A 25234-nucleotide genomic window follows, 5' to 3' on the forward strand; every position below is an offset into this window, starting at 1 on the left:
GATCATAGTACTCTGAATGATTCTCTAGTTACCATTAGTGTGATTTCCTTTTTAAAGGATTCTGGATGTAAATAAAAATTTCACAACTTGTATTTATCATTTATTTTAGTTGATATAATAAGCCACAGAAGTGTGTGTGCATGCATGCTACATACATGTGTGTGTGATTATCAAATCTCCAAGACAGATATTTCTGATATTAGAATACTATCTACTTCCCATGATTACACTCTTGCACATTTGTTACATTTTAAATATGAAGTTAACATATTTCTACTTGAAATGTCTTGATTACATTACATATTCTGAAAACTCACACTACTCCAATAAAAAAGTTACTTCAAAAGTAATATGACTATATGATGTGACATTTATATTAAATGTGATTTCATCTACTGTATCGAGTTTTCTGAAATTATAACAAACTGTAATTCCATCCAGTTCTGGCTCTGTTGTAAACTTAGGAGTGAACTGAAGTGATTTATCATAAATATCCCACTAAGGGATTTATTTGGAATACATTGTAACTTGTTTTTCATTTTTAATAATACAAGATTAGCATCATTCAGTATGAAATATTATATTGTTATACAGCATAATTCAAAAATGTCTCCCTGATGTTGTCACTGTATTGTATTGATTTTAACTTGAAGTCTTCATTGTCTAACACTTTCTCTATATGCTACCTATTCTTAATATTGCTAAAAATTGTGTATGAATATATGTTTTTGTTACCTATATGTAACTGTTATCAAGAATATCTGTTACATTTAGACGTGAAGTAATAGTTTCAAGCTGCCAGTCTTAAGCAGGGCACGATATTAAAATGCTAATTCTCATAGGTGAAGACAAATGATGATCCTCCATTGATAGTTTTTTATCTGTCTCTGCGGGTATAGAATAATATGTGATGAAAGACTACAGCATCTCACAAATCTTATTTGCTGTACATGACCAACCCTGAGTCCTCAAGTTTTTCCACTCCATCTCAGAGAACTTTCAAGGTCTTCTCCTGCTCCTGTTTGCTAGGCACACACCAGTCTAGGCAGCCAGGAGGAAGTGAGTAGGATTAAGGACAGGACAAGTGTTAAATGATACCTGGGCACTTCACATTAAGGAAAGGACCAGACCAATTCTAGACCAAGAAATTGATTTTGATACTCTCCCACCCCATCTTTTGCATACTTTATTATCTCTTATACTCTTGGTCATCCCTTTATAGCTAATAAAAGAGTTCTTGTAGAGCAGTGGGGTAACTTATAATCAGGAACTCTGGAACCACTTGGCAGTGTGAGCTTGAGGAAATTTTTTAACCTTTCTATGCCTCAATTTCCTTGTCTATGAAACTGGGATTGTGTGCAATGGTAATCCACCCCAACTGGGATGTAAAGTATATAAAACGGTGCCTAGCACCTAGTAGACACTACAGAAGTGTTAGCCTTAGTGATATTATAATAAATTATTCTTACTGCATGTTAGATGGTTAAAGTTATGTACGGGGGAGACCTACTACTCTCAATAAACGGGGCTCAATAAATGTTGCATTTCCTGATACTTTATTACTGAAAGACCTGCCTTTTCTTGTAAATGCATCTTGCTCAAAATTAATTCTCAGTCTTTTTCCCATAATTCCTGCAGTGTACACCCTTTTTAGGGTACAAAGAGAGAAAAACGATCATCAACTAACCCAAATCGTACTGGGCAGGCACGAATATTGGCCCCACCGGAGCAATGTTTTCTATTTAAATGGTACTAATTGGCAGAATTATAGGAAACTTGGAATTAGGAAGGAGAATCAGAGCCTCTCTACCTGGAGGACCAAATCTATTTTGCTTCTCACATCAGAGAGGATATTGCCTTACTGTAAACCATAAGAGATCCAAGACTCAGTTTTTATCATATATTCCTAGTAACCAGGAGTAGTCATAATCTGCTGGTTATGGAACATTAGGCCAATAGGACTCGCTTCCCAGTGACTTGAGATGGCCGACCTCCTGATCCCTAGATGCCAGATGTCTGCAGGGAGGGCCTTTAAGCGGCTTCTGGATCTGATGAGTTATTCCCTCTCCTCTACATTGTTTCTTTAAAATTTTTTGCTTGGGCTGGGGGTGGGGGGATGTGCACAGAGGAGATGCCTGGGTGGCTTAGTCAGTTAAGCATCTTACTTCAGCTCAGGTCATGATCTCCAGGTCCTGGGATTGATCCCCACATCAGGCTCCATGCTCAGTGGGGAGTCTGCTTCTCCCTTTCCCTCTGCCCCTCCTACCCTTTCCTCTCAAACAAATGAATAAAAATCTTTTAAAAAGTAAAGTAAAAATTTTTGCTGGCTTCTTAAAAATAGTACATTAATAAGCTGCTTATTATTTGTCTTTAATTACTACTACCCAGCATAATGTAGTAATCATTGACTACATCTTTCTACTTCAGATTAAACCCATTTTAAGTTTATTCCAGTATAGTTACAAACTCCTTCATGTTTAGTGATTGTCATTTATTGTATTATAGAATGGTCCTCTGCTTTTAACTCAAAAGAAATAAAGGGCTTCATGCTAGCCATTTTCATTAACCCAATGTTAATATTTTAAAGATCATAATGTTCTTGATAAATTAAAATGTACAAAATATATGAACTGTGACATTGGACTTGATTTTAAAATAGCATGTTTGCATCTCACTGTTGTGGCTGTTTCATACCTCTAATGGCCATAAAGTCCTGGATTACATTTAACAGAAAGTCAGCAACTATGGCAGAGGAGCTTTGCCTCATAGCTGCATAAGTGAACAGTCATCTAGTGATAAAGTTGGTCTTTGAAGGATAAACCAGAACCTGACCTGCAAAGTCAATGGTATTAACAAAGTGTTTTGTATCATTTATGGTAGATTAGTGTTTAATTCATTATTTAAATGTATTTACTACTTTTTTCCAAGGAGACAAAATAAACTCCAGTAGCATCAACTATTAACATACATTTTTACATTTATTTTTAGGGCCTCTCAAACACAGGGTACTTTTCTAGAACCTAATAAGAAGATATCTGAAATGTTATTGTGTTGAAAAATACTTTGTCAATTCTACTTAAATCTAAAGCAAAGCAAGTAAACAGTAATCTTATATCAGAATTTAATTATGTAATACCCATTTTTTTAAAGATTTTATTTATTTTTATTTGACAGAGAGAGATCACAAGGAGACAGAGAGGCAGGCAAAGAGAGGGAGAGGGAAACAGGTTCCCCGCTGAGCAGAGGGCCCGATGTGGGGCTCAATCCCAGGACCCTGGGATCATGACCTGAGCCGAAGGCAGAGGCTTTAACCCACTGAGCCGCCCAGGCACCCCTGTAATACCCATTTTTTTAATCCTAAACTGTTAAACAAGTAACAGTTATGAGAGGCAAAGGTAATGTACTAAGAAAGTACTTCTCCACTTACTGTAACTATGGTAATTAAATAGCCATTCTGAGCTTTAGTTTCCTCATCTACAAATATGAATTATGCTTGTGCTGCTTACTTCTTAGGCTTTGTGGTGGGAATCAAATGACATAATATGTGAGAAAATGCTTCATTAATTACCAAGTGTTTTTCAAATGTACGTAAATCTTATATACAAATAATGCAATTAGCAATATGTTCATCTGTATCTTAGAAAATAGTTTGCTTAACATCTTCTGAAAAGCAAGTACGTTGTAACCTGAGCTTTCTGGATACTTAAATTTTCATTTCCAGTTTTCATGGATACTTAAATTTTCATTTCCATTTTTGCTCATTAAAGGAGAAGTTCATTTACATAATCGATAGCAAAATTTATTGACTTCTTACTATTATTCTACACACTATTTGTACTCTTCAACTATTATTTCTACATGTCCTATTATTTAATCCTCACAGCAATCCTATGATGTAGGTAATGTTATCACCATTGGAGGAACTGGAACAGAATTGCTTCAAGAATTTCCAAGGTCCCACAGCTAATGAGTGACAACTAAGGTAGAACTTAGATCTGCATGAATCCAGAATCCAGGCTGCTCTACCTGCCCCTGTAGTAGACAATTTGAATCACACTAGGTGTAGTATAGTTCATCTCATTTTAAAACCCCCAAAGCCACAAATTTCCAAAAGACCATTGTCACAAAATAATTTTAGAATAGTTTAGCATAACTTTTCCCCACAAACAGTCCCATTAGCTCTTGCTAATAACTAAGAGTATCTGACAAATTCCTTTCCTGACTTTAAGATGAAGTGGATGATCTTCTGGCTTCTCAGACCACCAGTGGTTATGCAGTGGCTGAACTGGAAACCCTTTAGCCAGAACAGAAATGTGGGCAGAAGGAATCTTCACTTTTGCTATTCCCCAGGCCAGATCTATAGAGCTCTATACTTCACATCTCCAAACACTACTTACCCTTCAGGCTCCCAGCTCTAGCACAACTGGCATTTTTCCTTAACTAACGACAAGTATTGTGATATATTTATAGAATTACTTAAGCCATTTCAATTGAACGCCTACAAACGCCCTCTTGAACAATAGCTATCAAAGGGAAAATATATGTTTAACTGTAACTGAGAGTTATGTAGTATGCCTCACTTTTTACAAAATTTCTGTTTTGACTGAGTTTCTAGTCTCAGAGCATAGCACGCATTTATTAGTATAGGCACCTGTTCTTTAGAGTTGAGCAAATTCCTATAACAGTTTGCACAGTAATAGTAGAATCCTTTTTTTTTTTTTTAAGATTTTATTTATTTGACAGAGAGAGACACAATGAGAAGGGGAACACAATCAGGGGAAGTGGGAGAAGGAGAAGCAGGCCTCCCACTGAGCAGGGAGCCCGAGGTGGGGCTCGATCCCAGGATCCTGGGATCATGACCTGAGCCAAAGGCAGATGCTTAACAACTGAGTCACCCAGGTGCCTCAGTAGAATACTTTTTAACTGTCTCCCCCTATCCCATTCCCCCCACCCACAACGTCTTAGGAGAGTTCCTACCTATTAAAGTGGTTTCCAAAGCATGATGCTTTATACCCGAGATGTACAGAATGATTACAGAGAGTACAGAATAAACATTTAAAAATGTATAATTACCCATATTAATTTTAGTTTATATTGGGAAAAATATTATAACTAGTAATCAGAACTGTGATTTCATAGTTTTTTAATTGAGGCTAAACTAGGTTTTTATTTTTTAAAAAAGTTTTAAATAGGCATTTTGCTTTTTTAAATTTTTTTTTAATTTGAAGAAAATATTAAATGAAGGATACTACAGTTAGTACCTAAGTAGATAGATACCCATATAAATGGTAGGTGGAAAATATTGACCCCTTTTATGCACAATTAGTTCACAGCTAGTTTTCTACCAAGTACTATCCTATAAAACAAAGTCTTTATGATCCTTGCCTGTGTGACAATCTGTAATGATAACTTTGGATTGGTCATTCATTGCATTATAGTAAATTCTTTACAGAATATTTTATCCTGTTGCAAAGTAATGGTTAACCTCTGAGACTTGTTTCTTTACTTCCCTTACAACAATGTATTTATTATTTGCTTCCTCCTTCACAGTAGGAGAAGCTCCATAGAGTTCAGTATGTGTTTGCAAAATGAATGCAAAACAGTAATTATTTTTCTTGGTGATTTAAATGAGATCTAACTACGGAAAGGTCTGAGATAAAAATTCAAAGCAGTTTTTCCCTGAAAAAATAAGGTACTCAATTAAGTGAAGTTGGCTAAAAGGAATATTGTAAGGGCTCTATTAAGTATAAAATGTGTGCTCCATTTGGATTTCAAAGTCACTGTTGGTCATAAAATATACTTTATTACATGTGTTTATATATTTTGCATTTGGCTGCATGAGAAACCTCAGGCTTAAAGGTTTTCTTTTCTTGGCTTTTTATCTTTTAACTATGTTTTTCCCTTTGTGGTTTACTTGTATATGGCTTATGTTGAAAGCCTAAGATTTGTGCTTTGAGAAAGTTTTTGTTTGTTTGTTTTATTTGTTGGTTTTATCAGAGAAACAACTGTCAGAAAATAGTGTGGATTTTGAAATCCAAATGATACGGTTTAAAATACTTATTCTCCACTTACTTTTCCAGTGACTTTTAAACAAGCTGCCTGACCAAGCCTCAGTTATACCAACTGAAAATGAGCCTAATAATCTTTACTTCATGGAGTTACAATCAAGATTAATGTGAAATACTAAAAGAGTTTAGTGCAGCATAGGGACAGAGTAAATAGATAATAACTATTGGTTTTTAGATAGTAACTATTAGTTTTATTTTCAGCAATCGACAATGACTCCATAAATCATGGTCATGTAAGCCTCATATTCAAAGCCTCACTATACTGGGCAGCCTTCTTTCCTTGAACTTCTCATACAGAGCCCACCTACTCTTGCTCCATATAGACCATTCTGGATTTTGCTGTTCACCTACTATATTCTCAAGCCATGTCTTCTGCTTTCCCTCAAGGCCAGTCCTCCTTGTCAGTCCTATGTGTCGTTTGCCCTGATTTCATTCTTTACTGCTGTTTTATCTGGACTTTCAGTTGATAACACACAATTTAGCAATTGTTTTTCTCCCTCTACTTCTTCTATTCAAATTTTAATTTCTACAAACTGTAAGTATTTATGGATAAAGAAGACTATCCTATATTTTCCCCATATTACAATTGTTTGGCTTAATGCCAAAAACAAAAAGACATTGAAGCAGATCCATGGAGAAAAGGGTAAAGTACCATCCACCATTGTACTTTACTGATTGCAGTCACTAGGAAGTAGTCAAAGTCTGAAGTCAAAGAGATACCTAGCACTGCAATGGAGAAGAGAAGAGGAAATACACTAAATCTCTGGTGTCAGAAGACCTGGATTCAAATTTTATTACTCAGTTGCATGACCTTGGATAAGTCATTTAACGTTAGATGTAAAATTAAAGGGCTAGAGAGAGTTGGGAAACAAGCCAAACAATTAATAAAAAATTAAAATAGACTTGGACTCTGAAGCTTAATCCTGGCTCTGGAACTAATTGTGTTTGTGTTCTTGATCAAGTCATGCATCTCTTATTTGCTCATCTTTAAATGGAGGGTGATGAAATCCATCTCACGAAGTTATTAGGATTAAATTAGAAAATGTATATATATAATGCCTGGTATGTTGTGGTTCCATACTAAATTTTGTGTTTGTTTGTTTGTTTGTTTGTTTATTTAAGATCTACCTATCCGTTTGAGATAGAGAGAAAAAAAGAGTGCAAGAGCTGGGAGGGCGAGGGAGAGAAGCAGACTCCCATTGAGTGCCAAGCCAGATGCAGGGCTTGATCTCACCACCCTGAGATCATGACCTGAGCCATAATCAAGAGTGGGACACTTAACAGACTGAGCTACCCAGGCGCCCCTGTTGTGTTTATTTTTAAATAAACATCAATGGATCTACATTGACTTAATTATAAAATGAGGGACTTGAGTTAGAGAAGCACCAAAATCTCTGAGTTTTGACATTCTGCACCATTTACCTTGGGGAGAAGTTAATGGGTAAAGGATGGATATTGTTATTTTTCAGCTCATCAGAGGATTATGAGGATAACTTAACCTAAAAAGAACAGTTGCAATAAAAAGTGGATACACCTAAATTACATAAGTCACTAATAAAATATATTTTCTTATTCACATTATGGCTTTACCTTTATATTCCTATCAGTGGTCATCTGGATGGTCATCACCATGGATTTTGACATTTCATTTGACATTGACAGAATGACATTTTGACATTTCATTCTGCACAGTAAGAACTTTTGCATATTGTACTCTTAGGATGATCAAGTACCTCAGTTAATAACTTAAAACAAAGTTGAACCTGTCAAGTTGACAGGTAATTCACTGGCATATATATTTTTTAATATACTTGTCAAGTTTAACTTCTCCTTAATATTATACATGATTAAACAAGTTCCAAGAGGATGTAACATTGATTCACTCTATTTTTAAGTGAAGGACTCTGCCTATTGCAGAGAAAAATGTAATCTGTTGACTGTGTGTGTGTGTGTGTGTGTGTGTCTTTTACTTGAGGTCCTTTAATTTCTAAAATAAACACAAAATCAGTTTTCTTTTCCCTCATCTTCACGGATTTCCTGTACACACAATCCTTGAATATTGTTTCAGTCTGGCAAGTTTCTGAGTAAGGATTTACAGTGCCTTGTTTATCTGGCCTGCAACCGTGTAGGCAAACGTTACAAGGCCCAAGTAGTACTAATCTGAATCTTCTAGTAAAAGAAGCTGCTATCTGTCAGGCAGGTTGGAAAGTTTGAAAGTATTACAGTAATAAGAGGTTTCCTGGGAAGGCCCTATTTACCAGAGATCAAATGTGGAGGTCTCAAATGATACATTAGAATCCACTGACAAATCTTAAAACTGGGCCTTATATATCTTTGAAGGGTTACTGTTGCTGTGCCTCATTCTTTCTTTTTCTAGTTTGCCAGAATTCTAAGATGGCTCTACCCTTCTTGCTTCCTGGGGAATCTCACCATCTAGGGAAATGAAAATTTCTTTGCTTACCAGAAGGTTATGGATCTTGATCTCTTGGATCCAGGGGACTGATAGGAGGATCCATGAGGTCCAATTTCATGGGTATATAGTATAGTGTAGTATCTACCAGAATGATTGGCCTACAAGGAATCAACAAACACTTACATTTAGGGTCCTGTTTTTATTTTTTCTTAAGTTGTTCTTTTAAGCATTTCATTCATAACACCTCTAAGGGAAATTGAAATTTTAAATAGATAAGACAAAGTGGAAAAATTGAATTTGGTTGATCATTTTTGTGATTAAGCATACATAACTTTAAATTTTCATATTTGTTCTAAGTAAATAGTTGGACAACTTAAGAATTATATTTGATACCATAGTTGAAATTGTTAACAGAAATGTAAAGGAATATAATAAATACATACTTTTTCCTCAAGCCTTTAAAAAACATGAGGGATTATTGAAAGGTACTCTTTTTTTTTTTTTTTTTTTTTTGCTTGAATTCTGGTTGTAGTTCTTGGCTCGAATTATTTCTCTGAATACCAGATCTGTTTTATGACACTTTACTTGGGTTTTATTTTTTTTTTAATTTTTTTCTTTCTAAGATTTTATTTATTTATTTGACAGAGATCACAAGTAGGCAGAGAGGCAGGCAGAGAGAGAGGGAAGCAGGCTCCCTGCTGAGCGGAGAGCCCGATTCGGGGCTTGATCCCAGGACTCTGAGATCATGACCTGAGGCGAAGGCAGAGGCTTAACCCACTGAGCCACACAGGTGCCCCTTAAATACTGATTTTAAAAGATGACTCCTGAACAGTGGTATTCAGACAATTTTAACCATGTAATCGTTTCTTCAAACAGAATATTTCATGGAAGCTCAGTATCTATAGTGGATCCCCTCTGTTCAAAATGGGGTGAAGAAAGAAAAGCAGAGGTGCATGTACACACACGGGCATGCATACACATATACGTAAATCTCCCATGGTTCCAAGGACTACAGTTTGAAAATCACCGATGTTTTACTAACTTTTTGTTAGAATGACTGACAGCCCCAATTCATATTATTCTGAAGCAGACTTTGAACAATAATTATTTTAAATAAAAAACAAATTTCAGAAAGAAGATCCCTGAAAGGTTGGCAGCAGCGGCATTATTCTTTAATTTCTTCATGAAAACAGGTAGAGCAACTAGGATATCAGAATCAAAATCTATATATAGCAGCTGTGTCAAAACTAGGTACCCCCTCTAGCCCCCAGATATTAGCTGGTAAGGACCAAGTACCAACTACTACAAGATTCAGATGGGTCCAGTAACTGTGTGGGAGGGAGCAGAGGAAAAGAAACAGGGCAGCTGATAGCCCTGAGAATAGGAAATCCCTCCAATTGTCAGCAGCTACTCACTGGCAGGCACATTAAGCCAATCGGAGTAGATGCTGAGATTAGATGGGTGTTTTTGCAAGATCTAATTCATAGGTGAATACAAGGAGACCAAAAAGCAATTCAGCGTGATGATGCTGGATCATTCTGGTTCTTATATACTCTTGAAACAAGCAAACCAAAGCTCCCTTCCAAAACAAATCTCAAAGAGAAAAGCTACTTGAAGTAGAATCCAAATTAAGCAGTACAGGACAATAGGGGAGGAGGGGAGGAAAAAGTCAGATAAAACCAGGTGATGGCACAATGACACACTAAGATATCACTTTAACACCTGTCAGAACACCTAGTATCAAAAAAGATAAGAAATAATCAGTGTTGGCAAGGATGTAGAGAAAAGGGAATCTTTTCTCTTTTCTCTTTTGAATTTGGTTGTGCACTGGCAATGAGAATGTAAATTGGTGTAGCCACTGTGGAAAGCAGTATGGAGACTCCTTGGAAATTTAAAATAGAAATACCATACAATCCAGCAATTCTACTACTGGGTGTTTACCCAAAGAAAATGAAAACACTCATTTGATAAGATACATGCATAAATTAATAAGCATATACTGTATTTATTATAGCATTATTTACAATAGCCAAAATATGGAAGCAACCCAAGTGTCCGTTAGTTGATGAATGAATAAAAAAAGATGTGAGATATGTATATGGATATATATCTATATAGAAAAGTAGATACATATAATATTCCATTTTATATCTATGGTAGAGATTTTATATATATATATGGGATTATTATGTTAAGTGAAATAAGAGAAAAACAAATACCATATGACTTCAGTTATATGTGGAATCTAAAAAACAAAACAAACCAAAAAGCAAAAACAGGACCATAAATACAGAGAACAATTTGATGATCACCAGAGGGAGTGGGGTGGGGGAACAGGCAAAATGGATGAAGGAGAATGGAAGGTACAGGCTTCTAGTTATGGAATGAATAAGTCATGGGAATGAAGGTAAAACACAGGGAACATAGTCAATGGTATTACAATAGTGTTGTATGGTGACGGATGGTAGCTACACTTGTGAGCATAACATAATGTATAGAGTTGTGAACACTTTGTTATACACCTGAAACTAATATTGTGTGTCAACTATATCCAATAAAATAAATAAATAAATAAATATAGATATAGATATAGATATAGAAAGCTCTTAAAAATGATAAACCATAAAAAATGCTTTCAATTCTTTTTGTAAGAAGGTTCAGTATAAATTTAAAAAGTAAGTAAATAAATAAGTAAACAGATAAATAGGGCACCTGAGGTGGCTCAGTCAGTTAAGCATCTGCCTTACAGCTCAGGTCATGATCTCGGAGTCCTGGGATTGAGCCCCTCATGGGGCTCTCTGCTCATTGGGCAGCCTGCTTTTCCCTTTCCTTCTTAAGCTCACCCTGCTTGAGTTCATTTACCTCCCCTTCCCATCAAATAAATAAATAAAATCTTTTTAAAAAAGATAAATAAGGCAGGTGAGGACAACAGAGGCAATCCCACAAAGTAGAAGGCCATTTTTTTAAAAATCACTTTGCGAAAACAAGAGAAGAGAAAGTTCTAGAATTGTGAAGTTGGAAAAACTATCCTGGGCTCTTCTTTTCAAAGTACAGGAAAACTCATTTCATTAAAAAAAGAAAAAAAAATTAAGCAAAGATTTTTAAGGGAAAAAGTAAAGAACAAAATAATGTCCCAGCAATGAAAACATGCCCCCAAAAGTCTACAAAATAGTTGGAAACTACAAACTATTATTTTAAAACAAAGTGAAAAAAAAATGTTTAATGCTATAGGATAGGAAAGAAAACATAAATTGGAATTTGAAAAGATTGAAAAATTAGTTGATTGAAGAAAAATCCATGAAGTACTATATTTAAGATACTCAATGATGGAAAACATGAGCAACTGATTTTCTATCCAGCCAAACTTACCTTCCAGTGTGACTACCATAGATAAATGGTTATGGATATTCCAAGAATTGAAGTGTTGTTCTCTTGAGCTCTTGCTGAAGAGAATGAGTTTCAGACAAAAGCCCCCCCCCCCCCCCCCCCCAAAAAAACAAAATGAAACTGGAGAGATTTCGGAGTAAGAGCTAGTGAAATTCTGTTTCCTGGCACTAGGTAGTGGTCCATATGACTCAGTTCTATCTGCTGAGGTGGGGTGGCAGAAATACAAAGTACTTCCAGGCACCGTGTACATTCTCTTCACTTATTGGCCTGCTGGGTGCAAAGAGTCTTGCACAGTGTTTCTTGACACCAGTAGAAATCATATTATTTTTCTTTCAGATACCTCAAAATAATATCTATGCCTCACTGCTTCAAGATTACAATAATTACTGGATTCACCAGTTCAGATTAAATTTTATCATTGAATCTAATAAGGAAGCACATTTGTAACACCAAATTTTTAAATACTTTGACAATCATATTTTAATATAGTGTTTCCTTTGTAATACTATGCATTTTATATGATACATTTAAAAACGTTATTCTGGGAACAGGTTCATATGCTTCACCCAACTGCCAAATGAGTCATGGAACAAAAAAGAGGTTAAGAACTTCTGATTTAAATGGAAAGAGATGGGGTCTCTAAATTAGTAAGAACAGAGTGCCTTTTCCCCACTCTGTCAACACACATTGAAAATGGCTTGAGTAAGAAATAAACTTTTGTTATAGTTAAATGAAAATGATATTTAAGAAAGAAAATTTTAAAAACATAATGGAGGTAAGATCTTCCTTGATTTCATTTAAATACTTTTGTAGAAAGAACTTTAGCTTTTCTCAATATTTTAGTAGCTTCCTGTTGTTCAAAATCAATTTACACGGTCTTTAGTGATTATCTCCAGGAGTCAAAAGAAGCACCAACCTGTCTCACTTTTGTGGTTGGGCAGACGAGGCCAGACTGAACATTTCTGTTACATGCCTGAGCCACACCGTGAGTCTGGTTTTTTCTTTACAATGTAAGTCTGGTTCGAAGTGCTTTTGACTGTGTGGATATCAGACAGAAGTAAGTCCATTTCTGTACATTTTAGTATGTTTTTATAGTCTTCTATCACCAAAAAAACCCCAAAAGACAAAAAAAAAAAAAAAAACCCTCATGAGATTATGACCTAATTGTAATTACGAACTTTATTACTGAAGGGCACTTTAGAGGTTATCTACTCTACCATCCTCATCTTTAGAAGAGTAAACTGAGAACCAGAAAAGTTTCAATTTGTACATGGTCAGATTTACCCATGGTCACACAACCAAGGTGGCAGTCTGGGCACAAACTGTGCTGTTTCCACACATGTGATGCTAACATTGTGCTAAACCTCAGTCTTCTATTTTCCTTCTCTCCTTCCTGTCCTGGTAGAAATTTCAATGCTCTATGATTTCATCCTCCCTCTTGCCTAATACTTTGTATTCATCCCCTCTTGAGTCCTCTTCAAGCCACATTCCTTTCTGTCCCTTTCCATCCAGACTTTGGGAGGAGAAACATATTGTCTCTCTTTTAATCTCTTTTATTGTGCATTCTTCCTTAATCCACAACACACAATGCCAGACATTTCACTTAAACTGCTCTTCTCAAAGTCAGGAATATCAGTTTTCACTAAAACTGAGGGACCAAGGAGGGCACGTATTGCATGGAGCACTGCGTGTGGTGCAAAAACAATGAATACTGTTACACTGAAAAGAAATTAAAAAAAAAAAAAAAAGAATTATACCCACAAAAAAAATATATATATATATATATATATATATATATATATATATGAAATAAAATTGAATTGAACAACAACAACAAAAAAAAACCTGAGGGACCATTCTCAATGTTATTTTCTCTACCATTCTGCAGTATGTTACACTGTTGACTTCTTTTTTTTCCCTTCAAGTGCTTTCCTCACTCTTAGCCTCTGTAATGTCATGCTCTCCTGACTTTCCTCATTTGGTTCCTCATGTTAGGCCATACTTTTAAATGTCCGTGAGTGTTTCTCATAAGAACACCCTCCTAATATCTCCCCATTTTCACTGCTAGCTTTCTCATAACTTGATCTACTCCTGGGGCTTGGAATACCCACTGTGTACTGTTTTTCTCACAAATCTAGTCTTGCAACAGTTCTTTCACCTAAATTTCATACTTGGCTGGGCATTAGCACCTGGACATCCTATAGCCCCTTCAGATTCAGCATGTTCCTTTTGTGTCTTGGTTCCAGAATTAAGACTTCTTTCCAGGACACTGTCATTACCACCATCGTCTTCTACCTTGAGTACTGTAAAGCCTCCTGACTGGTCTCATGTCCCCAGTCTCCCCTTCCTTGCTGCTGTCAGAGAGGTCTATCTAAAACAAAAATATGTTCATGTTCACTTCTCTTTCTAAAACCTATTCTTTATTCCATTCCCTTCAGTGTAAGTCCAGTGGAGCACTGCATAAAAGTGCTTTCTTGGTCTGACTCTGCTTACCTTTCCTGCCTCACCCTTTCTCACACACCATATAGCACCTAGGTTTCTAAGAAACTTCCTCTTGTCTTTTGCCTCCTGCAGTTTGCCTATGCTCTTCCCCTACCTGCCTTTCTCTCCCTGCCTTTCCTTCCACTTCCCGTACTTTTGGATAACTTCTTTGAATATCTCAGATCTCATCTCTCAAAAGCTGGTTGAGGGGCCTTTTCTTTCTGCTTTCATAGGTGCTCCGTACTTACTCCTATTACAGACAGCATTCATCATAGTACATTGTAATTGTCCCTGAACTTGTCTGTCTTCTCCCTTTATTTGTAAGACTCGAGAAGAGCAGCTGTGTCTTACCACCATGCCCCCAGGATCTAGCATCTGCAGTTTCTTTTAATGGATTAATTAATATACCCTTGGTTATAATAAAGACATTTTGTTTTCTTCACTGAAGTGAAACTAAAGCTCAGCTACAACTAGCCTGTGGGAGCCACATCATATCCCTACCTTATAGGTGAGACTTAAGTCCTCTGAAAAACTAAATAATTATATAAGCTCTCTTGGACTTTGAAATAAATAGAATAGTCCTTTTCCAGTCTAGTGAGTTGTAATAAGGGAACACAAGTTTTCCAAAGTGTTAAATGTTTGAGAAGAACCTTAACTTCAATAATTCTGTGAAAATTCTAGGAAAATTTTCCAAGTTCTCTTTTTTTTTTTCCTTTAGAACCTGGGAAGAGATTTTCTTTCTTTCTTAAGGCTGTGTGTTAATTCTTTTCTTTACTTCATGCACCTGGTTCAGTGACTTTGAATTAATTATAATGAATAAATGAGAAAAAAAAGGATCAAATGACCTTTATTATACAAACACATCTGTACTTAGATGTTGCCTAAGAACAGGTGGCTAAACCTCAGAAGACCCACAAATTTATCTGGTGGGCAAATTGTGAATACAAAATATTATCTTACTATTTTTTGTTTTCTAGATATAATGCCTAAAATTCCAATTAACAGTTGTTAATCATCCTACCACTGAGATAAATAGCTTTTAAATCTACCTTTGTTACTTATATGCAGAGTAACATAACATTTTAATGTTCGTGAATGCTGGCCATGAGTTGAAAGAAGTAATACACTTAAAAACCTCTCTAACACAATCCAGGGTATGTATTCTTTAGCTGTTCTCTTTCACCTTCTTGGTGACCACCCATTTCTTAGATTGAACCTGGATTCTCTCCTCAGTGTCCTTTTCTCTGTTTGGTCCCTTTCTGGTTCACATCAGCCTCTGGTTTCTTCCCATAAGATTCCTTCTTAGGAGTAACCCTGTGATGATTATCTTTGTTTCCTGGCCTTTACATTATCAGGGGTAGGTATACTTTTATCTACTCATCATGGCTTTGCTCAGAGAACTGATGTTTTTTAAGCCCTCTTGATAACTCTTACAGTATCAGAAAGGTCAATCAAACCTAACAGGATCTCGTCTAGATTTTTCTGTTCTTGGTATGCTTCTAGTTTCACTGTTTCTACTCCCTGAGAGTAAGCATTCTCAGAGGTTCTGTCTCTGAAACCATTTTTCTAAGTGAAGTCCTTTAACAACATTGTTAGGAAGAGTAATAACCCATTCTCTTTTCAGTTATCCCTGAATATATTTCTCTCGGTCTCTGTTTGTGACTCCATTATTAATATGTAGCATAGTTAAATTGAACAAAATGAATTTCTTAAAATTCTAATCAATAAATCAAAACTTAAATCAGCTAGGGTTTATGTTGGAGCAGGAACCTGCCAAGATATGAGTTTGAGCTTTTTCAAGAGTTTATTTTTAAAGCATGATTAACTATGAAAGGAAAACAGATCTCAATTGTTTTGTGCTGGATTTTTCAGTTAAACATACAACTCTCTTTGAAATCCATGTGAGCCAAGTTTACAAACATAGTAGCAGGTCTTTAATATTTTCCTGGCATTGAGACTGTTCTGGTAAAAGGAAGAACACATTTATATATGTTTCTTCTAAGAGAAATATGCTTATATGTGATAATATCATAACTACCAAAACATAAACCCTTCTCCTCAACTGCTGCTTACCTTAATTGCCATACGGAGCCACGGACTTGGCAAGCTGAGCATTAGAGGTGAACCTGTGAGTACTCTTAATGTGTTTACAGCAAATTGAGTCTTTTTGAACAAGGATGAGTTGATTTGTCATTTGCCATCTAAGTAAGAGTCTAAATTTAAAATTAGAGGATCACTTTGTGGTGATTTTTTGGGCTTTCAAAATGAACTACGGCCAATCCAAGCAGCAGCATGGAATACCCAAGGATTCCCATTCACTATATGAGTTATCACCTGTTTTATAGTATTTGAAGTTCACATGCTTCTTCCTTCCCTTTCCTTATTGTTTTTGGCATTCCCCAAATAACCCAGCAAACGGATTTTCTTTTTAAAGTAGATTTTTGTTCCTTTCCCAACATATTTTTATCAATATTGGTTTGCTATTCTGTCTGCTACCTGGTGGGATTATTTTACCTGTCTCTGAGGTTCGTTTTTGTTGCTGTTGTTTTGAAATTTAAGAAATAGTGTTGTGTTTTGGCAATTCAGATATTTTCTTAATACTGATTGTGCTTCTATGAGCAAAGACATCGGATATATTTCTTATACTTGATGCTATACAATTTATGAAATTGGCAGTAGAAAACCACTAAAAGATATTGACCCATAATTTAAATTTAATGAATCTAAATAATTTGATTTTTCATTCCTACTATGCTCAATGTTTAATAAACTATTTTTATTATTATACATCCATGTATACTATAAAAACTGCTACCTACATCATACATAAAGTTATAGAAATAATTAAACTGGAATGTTCTGACATTAACTGATAAGTTTCAGAGCTTATTATTTCCAGTTGTGTTGATTTAACTTTGGAAGTTTGTGTGTTAAATTCCTTATTTCTTTTACTAAAAACATTTTCTGTCTTTAAGATTTAGCTGAAGAGGTGTAATCTTTACCAAAATTGTCATTTTAAAAATTACACTGTGAATATTTAGCATGCTCTGGTCCTAAACAGTATAATTGTGTTTGCAGTGGATAAATTGTTAACCTAAAATAAAAAGAACTCTTACATGGATTAGGATAGTTTTTCTTGCTATTTTGCAAATCCTTAGCCAGCTATGAACATACAACTAAATAAGATTACAGTTCAGAGAGAAGAGAGTCTATCATGTGCTAACCTATTTTTAGGAGATTTTATGTGATTGTTTTTGGAGTGGGAAAATACAACTTAATAGAAGTAGATAAATTTCATAAAGTAATACCTAAATGTTCTACATATGTGTTTTAGGTTTTATTTTGTTTTTAAAAATAATTTGGAATCATTGCCTTTACCAAACCTGTTTTTTCGCTCCCCATTAGTTCTCACCATCAAACTGTGTGTTTACTTTTTTATTTGTTTAGTGTTATCTTCTCTTCATTAGGATATGAATTCCATGAACATAAAGAGTTTGGTTTTGTTTGATGCTAAATCTGCATTACCTATGTGACAGACACACAGAAGGAGCTTAGAATGTATTTGTTGAATACATGAATAAATAAGTAAATTGACTTCATTTATATCATTTTTCCTTTTTATTTAACATTTTAAGCATTTCTTTATGTTATTAAAGAAGAAAACACCATTTTTAAGAAGTCATGGTATGCTAAAGCAATTAAATGTAAATCAAATCTGGTGGAGATGTTTTAGTTACTGGATGGCAGGGGCGGGCAAAGGGAGAAGAAGAGAGACTCCACAAGCAGACTCCCTGATGAGCACAGAGCCAGAAGTGGGCTCTATCCCAGGCCCGGGAGATTATTACCTGACCCAAAACCAAGAGTTGGCTGCTCAACCAACTGTGCCAACCAGGTGCCCCTGCTTTTTTACATATTAAAAAATATATTCTATCTAAAGAAAATTAGATTTTTGTACTCACTGGGGCTTGAACTGGAATAGGACAAGAAAATTCAATTCTGTCAGCTTTTAGAAATGTAATAGTAAATTCTAAGTGTATTCTGTCACATTTTAGTGGTCTCAGACCTAATTTTTACACCTACTCTCTTATCTTTCTTTTATCTCCCACTTCCTTGTTTCTTCCTTTTCTTTTCTTCCTTCAGAGTAAATGAGGGGATAAATGGTCAAATGTGCAGGTATGCTGGAATAACTAACTTGCTTAGTCAATCCCACTTCTTTCTCAGGTCTCTCAAACAATCCCATTCTCATCAGTTTACATTCTGTACTGATCTCCTTTATAACTTCATGGACAGACATTTGATAGGCAGTTATAACGTGAAAAGTTTGGGACTACGATATTAAAAAGTAGCTTTACTGTCTATTAGTAGTTATATTGGAGCTGTGGTGCTGTCAGCAATGCATTCTCCACCACTTGGTTACCGGAAATTACAGGAATGGACATCTGTACAGTTTGGAATGTGACAGAGCCTTCAGAACTGATCAATCACCACGGAGCAAATCTTAACTATTTCGGGGCGGGGGTGGGGGGTGTTGTATCATTTCTCTTGAATTCAATTGACATAATTTGCTTCAAACAAAATCTTGAATGACACAGCCTATCCATAGTCTTTGGAAAAGGGGGAGATGGGTTTTAGAAGGTATTTTGGGTTCCTAAAATGTCATGGTCTCATTCACTGGAAAGTAGCCATTGGCATTTCAGCTAACTTTTCTTTTACTGGATATCCATTTTCATTGAGCTTAGTAATGTGAATAAATAACTAATATACCATGGAAGGGTTGGGGGTCTGGGGAGCAAAGGATCAAGCAAACTGAATTGGTACACTCAAACAAGTACCGAACAGATCTAGTTGAAATATCCCCACTCTCACTTCTCCCTATGCTTCTCCTCCCCAAAAAGCAAGTAATTTTAATGTTGATATTTTACTGATATTTTTGGTCAGTACTATCCTATTACCAGTATGATTAATAGAATTAGAATGTAGCTAATGTAAAGCATTTGGCAATATTTTGGGAAAACTTCCATGTAGAGAGATGAGTAATCATATACTTAAATTTAAAACTTATTGGGGCACCTGGGTGGCTCAGTGGGTTAAGCCTCTCCTTTGGCTCAGGTCATGATCTCAGGGTCCTGGGATCGAGCCCACATCAGGCTCTCTGCTCAGTGGGGAGGCTGCTTCCCCCCCTCTCTCTGCCTGCTGCTCTGCCTACTTGAGATCTCTCTCTCTCTGTCAAATAAGTGAATAAAATCTTTTAAAAAATTAAATAAAAATAAAACAAACATACTGTACAAGATGAACATTTGTACGTATAGAATTTTTTTTTAAGGAAATTCAAGAAAGTCATTGCTTTTGTTGTTTTCAGTGTCAGTTCTTAAAATAACTTTTCTTTTTTTTTTTAAAGTATGGAACTCTTCACGAATTTGTATGTTATCCTTGTGAAGGGGCCATGCTAATCTCTGTATAGTTCCAATTTTAGTATATGTGATGCCAGAGTGAGCACAAGTAAACTTTTATTTTGGAATAACTTTAGATTTACAGGAAAGTTGCAAAGATAGTACCAAGTATTTCCATAACACAGTTTCTCTACTTAAGTTTTTATTTTATTACAAGCGTAGGTTAAAGATACTGTAGGTTTGATTCCAGACCACTGTAGTAAAGCAAATATAATAGAGTGAGTCAAATTAATTTTTTAATTTCCTAGTGCATATACAAGTAGTGTTTATATGATGCTATATTTTATTAAGTGTGCAATAACATTATGTCTAAAAAAACCCAATGTATATACCTTAATTAAAAGATATTTTGTTGCTTAAAAAGTGCTAACCATCATCTGACCTTTGAGGGAGTTGATCTTTTTGTTGGTGAAGGGTCTTTTCCTTTTGTTGATGCCTGCTGACTAATGGGTGGTGATTATCAAAGGTTGGGGTGGCTGTGGCAGTTTCTTCAAATAAGACAGCAATGCAGTTTGCTGCATCTCTTGACTCTTCCTTTCCCAAACACTTTCTCTCTAGCCCACAATGCCGTTTGATAGCATTTTACCCACAGTAGAACTTCTTTCAAAATTGGAGTCAATCCTCTCAAACCCTGCCACTGCTTTATCAACTCGGTTTATGTGATATTCTAAATCCTTTGTTGTCATTTCAACAGTCTTCCCAGCATGTTCACCAGCAGTAGAGTCATCTCAAGAAAACACTTTCTTTGCTTATCTGGAAGAAATAACTCCTTATCTGTTGAAAGTTTTATCATGAGATTACAGCAATTCAGTCCCATCTTCAGGCTCCACTTCTAATTCTAGTTGCTATTTCCACCACATCTGCAGTGACTTTCCCCACTAAAGTCTTGAATCCCTCAAAGTCATCTGTGAGGGTTGGCTTATTCATGTTGATATTTTGACCTCTTCCCATGAATCATGAATGTTCTTAATGACATCTAGAATTGCGAGTTCTTTCCAGGTTTTCAATTTACTTTGCCCAGATCCATCAGAGGAATCATTATCTATGGCAGCTATAACCTTACAAAATGTATTTCTTAAATTATAAGACTCGAAAGTCAAAATGACTCCTGATTCATGGGCTACAGAATGGATGTTGTGTTAACGGGACTGAAAACAACATTAATCTTACTAGAAATCTCCATCAGCGCTCATAGGTGACCAGGTGCATTGTCGATGAGCAATAATATCCTGAAAGGAATCATTGTTTTCTGAATAGTAGGTCTCAACAGTGGAACTTGAAATATTCCGTAAAACATGTTGTAAATAGATGAGCTGTCATCTAGGCTTTGTTGTTCCATTTATACAGCACAAGCAGAGTAGATTTAACATAATGTCTAAGAGCCCTAGGATCTTCGGAATGGTCCCTGAGTATTGGCTTCAGCTTAAAAAGTTACCAACGCGTTAGCCTATAACAAGAGAGCCAGCCTGTCCTCCAAATCTTTGAAGCCAAGCCATTGACTTTTTCTCTCCAGCTATGTAAGTCCTACATGGATTTCTTTCCAGTATAAGGCTGTTTCGTCTACACTGAAAATCTGTTGTTTAATGTAGCCATCTTCATCAATTATCTAGATCTTCTGAATCACTTGCTGCAGCTTCTACAGGATCACGTGCTGCTTTACTTTGTTAACAGAAGGCTGTGGCTGGTTTGATCCTCTTTCTGGACCATAAAACTTTCTCCATAGCAGCAGTAAGGCTGTTTTGCTTTGTCATCATTCCTGTGTTCACTGGACCAGCACTTTTAATTTTCTTTAAGAACTTTTCCTTTGCAGTCACAACTTGGCTAACTATTTTCTGTAAGAGGCCTAGCTTTCAGCCTATCCCAGCTTTTGACATGCCTTCCTCATTAAACTTCATAATTTCTAGCTTTTAATTTAAAGTGAGAGATATGCAACTCTTCCCTTTATGTGAACACATAGAAGCCATTGTAGGGTTATTAATTGGCCTAATTTTATTACTCTTGTGTCTCGGGGAATAGGGAGGCCCACAGAGAGGGAGAGAGGGAATGGCCAATCAGTAGACCAGTCAGAACACAGTTTTTATCAATTAAGTTTGTTGTCTCATATGGGTGGGGTCATGGTACCCCAAAACAATTAAAATAATATCAGAGACCACTGTAACTATAACAAATATAATAATAATGAGAAAGTTCGAAATACTGGGAGAATTACCAAATTGTGACTCAGAGACATGAAGTGAGCTCATACTGTTGGAAAAATGGGGCTGACAAACTTGTGAGGCAGAGTTGCCACAAACCTTAAATTTGTAAAAAATGCAGTATCTGCAAAGTGCTATAAAGCAAAGTATAATAAAATGAGGTATGCCTGTATTTTTATAAAAAAAGAAAGGAACATAAAAAGGCACAACTACTAAACAATATGTATCCTGGGTGGAATCCTGGAACAGAAAAAGGACATTAGATAAAAACCAAGGAAATCTCAATAAACTAAGGACAATAATAATAATAATGTATCAGTATTGACTCATTACTTGTGACAAATGTACCATGCTATGTAAAAGGTTAATAATAGAGGAAACTGGCTAAATGGGTATATAGGGACTATGTACTCTTTACCTTTGCAATGTTTCTATAAATTTAAAACTTTTAAAATTAAAAAGATTAAAATAAAATATAATTCCATCCTTCCCCTCCCCCCAAAAATTTAATCATATATTTATTCAGTATCTACTCTGCCCTTAATACTTTTTGGTCACTCTTAAAAGTGTCAATTCTTTGTGAATTCACACTGAATCAAAAAATGTTCTCTGGGTATCTGCTGGGTTCCAGACACCATTGCAGCTGACAAGGATGCAAAGATGACTAAGACATAGTACCTGCCCCCAAGGGACCTCTCTGCTGAAGGCCAAGAACAACATAGCCTGACTAGGTTAGTGCTGTCACGGAGGCAGAAGTCATAGCTTATGGAAAACCAGGGGTAGGGATCATTTATTTTTCTGGGGCTGGAGTGAAACCAAGTGTTAGAAAACAGCTAACTCTGAGAAAAATACAATAGACTGAATACCAGAGGAAATTTAAACAAGTATCTGACAATTTGAGAGTGCTGACAAGGTTGTAGTGACATTCAGAGGAAACTGGAGTAATGAGAACTCTTTCCAGTGGTGACTAATTACAAGTAGAACTGTGAAATTTTTAGTCCCAATAGGAAACAAGTTCAGTATAAGCCAACAGTTTTCTTATATCAAAAATTGATGTGGTACAAGAAAATATTAAGAATATAACCTACAAGAAAAAAAAATAATATTCTTATTCTCCCAAATGAGAAGCTGTTCTATACCAAAATAGCAAATCCAATTCTGTTCTCACTTGTCACCCCTTTACCTCTTATGTACAGAGTCATCTGTAAGTTAGACCAAAAATTAGAGAAGATTAAGAGAAACAAAAAAAGCATAGAAATGAAAACTAAAGTCATTTTAAAAGCCACAAAATTGCTTCATATAGAAGAAAGGTTTCTATCTCCCTAATTCCCAGTAATAGAAATGTTATTAGGAGAAGGGCACTGACAATAATGGTTTTTTGAACAGAGGTAAAGGAAAAGACCTTAAATTTAGCAAAATATAATTAAGTGCAGAAAAATTTCCCAATTTGAAGAATTAAAGATACATGTTTTAAAGTCAGTAATAGGAGGAAACTGCCCTCCTTGATTTAAGGAGATGTCCTGCCCTTTGCTGGAGGTCTCGTAACAGAGTTAATTGTTTCCAGCTATTCAGATAAAGAGGGTCATCTTTGGTTTAAAAATCATATTAGATATTAACAATTATTAGCAAGTATATAAAATAGCAACAACTGTTTAGTGATCTTAACACATAAATATGACAGCTACATTGGATTTCAGTTCCCAAAGGAAAATGAAATCTATCAAAAGCAAAGAAGAATCCCAGCTGGCATAAGCCCTTGACAGATTGAAAGAAGGTAGGGATTTCCTGTAATCTGTTCTATTCTCAATCTTTTGTTTCAGCTTTAACATTTGAATGCTATTCCAGCCAGTCCACCTGTATCCAATGTATAATAGCTTTTTATAAGTGGTAGCAGTTTTTTCTATATGTAGACAATAAGAGTGCCCATCTTTAGAAGTAATTGTTTTTCTTTAGAATCAGACTACTCTTACTTTTTTCGTTTGAATTGATTACTGGGTACTTTCAGAGCTTTGCTTTTCATATACTACATATATTGTAGTCACACTATGTCCTTAGCATTTGTTTCAATTTATAAAGAATACAATTAGCCTTTTTAATGCTGTAGTCACAATTAAACCTCCCCTAATGGTTAGGAATTGGTCTTTCCAAGGATGAGGAGGTGTTTTTAATTATTCATTCCTCGGTTTGTTTCTTACAGCAGCCTCAGCTGTGCATTATTATTCAAAGGTTAATGCAAGCTGAGAAGTGGGTAAATTAAATCTGCTTGGCCTCCAACAGCCCTGTGTATTAGCAGACACTAAGATGGGGATGGGCAGTATAAGGTATTTCCACCACTGTAACACTGCCAAAAGCAAAAACCACTAAATCCCTCAAAGATACCCTACATTGACAGGAATTATTATGGATACTACAAATGGGTTGTTCTTAAATAGAAGATCTTCAATAAAATCTGTTTGTTTTGCTTAAAAAGAGAGAAGGCAATGGCTGAAATCAGAAAGGTTATAATAGCTTCTGTAGAAAATTGATGTAGCAGGGTGCCTGGGTGGCTCATTCAGTTAAGCGGCTGCCTTCGGGTGGGGTCATGATCCCAGGGTCCTGGGATCGAACCCAACATTGGGCTCCCTGCTCAACAGAGAGCCTGCTTCTCCCTCTCCCTCTGCCTGCTGCTCCGCCTATTTCTGCGCTCTCTCTCTCGTCAAGTGGATAAATAAAATCTTTTAAAAAAAAAAATGATGTAGATACCATGACTAATGAACTTTATATAATAGTAAATCACTAAGTTGAGTGCGGGAAGTCACTTCTACAAATGCTTTACAAGAGCAGACTGCAGAAATCTCTCATGAAAACAAGGACAATAATGGACTGTTCCTAGACAACTAGGCAAAATGAAAGTGCTGTCATAGCTACACCTGTGCGATTATTGTGAGAAACAGAATGTTTCTAGAGCCTTTCATTTGCTTCCCTTTTAAAAACATGTATTCTTTAGAGCTATAGAATCAGGAATTTTGTAGACTCTTAAGGATGCCTCAGAAATGTTGGCACAAAGGATATGGGAAGTAGGGGACATACCTCAATAGATTTAATGAATACACCAAAAGCCAAGAAGTAACTTCTTAGTCTTCTGTTTGGTTACTCATTCTCTCATCTCTACTGAGATGTTTTGTGGGGCTGATCTCTTAAAAACTCTCCTCCAGGGGTGCCTGGGTGGCTCAGTTGGTTGAGCAACTGCCTTCGGCTCAG

At 35.8% G+C, this 25234-nt stretch overlaps 1 protein-coding gene and 1 non-coding gene across 2 annotated transcripts in view; one reads left to right on the forward strand and one right to left on the reverse strand.

Moving 5' to 3' along the window:
* UBE2E2 (ubiquitin conjugating enzyme E2 E2) overlaps positions 1-25234 on the forward strand; it is a 370335-nt gene that overhangs the window by 248490 nt on the left and 96611 nt on the right. The window lies entirely within an intron of this gene.
* On the reverse strand, positions 19743-19846 carry LOC116869838. Its single transcript, XR_004383116.1, has one exon. It is a non-coding gene; the product is annotated as a U6 spliceosomal RNA (small nuclear RNA).

Source organism: Lontra canadensis, unplaced genomic scaffold (genome assembly GCF_010015895.1).
Source record: "Lontra canadensis isolate GAN:19392208 unplaced genomic scaffold, GSC_riverotter_1.0 scaffold20, whole genome shotgun sequence".
NCBI lineage: Eukaryota > Metazoa > Chordata > Mammalia > Carnivora > Mustelidae > Lontra > Lontra canadensis.